The following is a 1,605-nucleotide window of genomic DNA, read 5'->3' on the forward strand; positions in this document are numbered from 1 at the left end:
AAATCTGTGCCAATAATTTCCTAATTGTTGAACTATTGTGTTTTGTATATACTCAATGAACACTTACTTAGCCAGTTTTGGTAATAGGGCAGCCTCAAATAATAAAGTCAATAACATCCTTGCTAAGTGTGGTGGTGGCAAGCCTTTAATCCCATCAGTGGGAGACAGAGGCAGGCCGACCTCTGAGTTTAAAGCCAGCCTGTTCTACATAGTGAAGTTCCTAATTGTTGAACTATTGTGTTTTGTATATACTCAATGAACACTTACTTAGCCAGTTTTGGTAATAGGGCAGCCTCAAATAATAAAGTCAATAACATCCTTGCTAAGTGTGGTGGTGGCAAGCCTTTAATCCCATCAGTGGGAGACAGAGGCAGGCCGACCTCTGAGTTTAAAGCCAGCCTGTTCTACATAGTGAAGTCTATGGCCAGTCAGGGTTACATAGTAAGACTCTGCCTCAAAAACAAATGACAACAAACCCCTTAAAAGTAAACAAAAAAAGTTTAAAAGAAAAAAAGCACTCTTTTTTTTTCTCTCAGTGATGGGAGAACAAACTCAGAGCCTCATGCGTGCCAGGTAAGCACTATACCATTGATCTATGTCTCCAACCCCAAACCTTCCATTCATTCTTATAATTATTACTTTTAAGACAGGGGTCTCACTATGTAGTCCAGTTGGCTCCAAACTTTATATGCAGTCAAATCTAGTCTCAAATCCACAATCCACTAAGCCTTCCATTTTTAAATGTCCTGGCTGCAGTTGTTTGTTTGTTTATTTATTTATTTATTTTCTTAAGTATAGTAGAAATTGCTTATATCACGGGTACGGTGGTGCACGCCTTTAATCCCAGTACTCAGTGAGTTCAAGCCAAACTGGTCTACATAGTGAGTTCCAGGCCACCTGGGCATACAGGGAGACCCAGTCTCAAAAAGACCAGAAAAAGAGAAAGAAATGGCTTATATCAACATGTGTAACTTGTATTCTTCAAAAAACTTTTTTTACTGATTGACTGTACATGTGGAGGTCAGAGAACAACTTGTAGGAGTTGGTTCTCTCTTTCTAACATGTTAAGTACCAGGGATTAAACTCAGGTCATGGGGTTGGTGGCAAGCACCTTTATACCCACTGAGTCATCTTGATGGTCCATCTTTTAAACAGGTAAATATTTCACACTCATTACAGTTTTTGGGGGGTTAGGTACTCATCTTTCAGTCATTTAAAATTGTTATATTCTCTGGAGCTAGAGAGATGGCTCAGCAGTTAAGAGCACTGACTGCTCTTGCAGAGGACTTGGGTTCAGTTCCTAGAACCCACATGGTAGTTGTCCATAACTCCAGTTCCAGGGGATCCAACACCCTCTTCTGACCTCTCCAGGCACTACACAACACAGGTGTGCTTACATACATACAATCAATGCACTCATACACATAAAATAATAAAGAATACATATATATAACTTTGCCAGGCGTGGTGGAGCATGCCTTTAATCCCAGCACTGGGGAGGCAGAGGCAGGCAGCTCTCTGTGAGATCAAGGCCAAATTGGCCTACATGGCAAGCGCCAGGCCAGCTGGGGCTACATAAAAACGCTGTCTCAAAAAGAACCCCCT

The 1,605-nt window shown here is 41.3% G+C and overlaps 1 protein-coding gene across 2 annotated transcripts in view; it reads right to left on the reverse strand.

Moving 5' to 3' along the window:
* The window catches only part of Ctcf (CCCTC-binding factor), a 60,661-nt gene that overhangs the window by 16,641 nt on the left and 42,415 nt on the right, over positions 1 to 1,605 (reverse strand). The window lies entirely within an intron of this gene.

This window comes from Nannospalax galili, unplaced genomic scaffold (assembly GCF_000622305.1).
Source record: "Nannospalax galili isolate Female #2095 unplaced genomic scaffold, S.galili_v1.0 scaffold799, whole genome shotgun sequence".
Classification (NCBI taxonomy): domain Eukaryota; kingdom Metazoa; phylum Chordata; class Mammalia; order Rodentia; family Spalacidae; genus Nannospalax; species Nannospalax galili.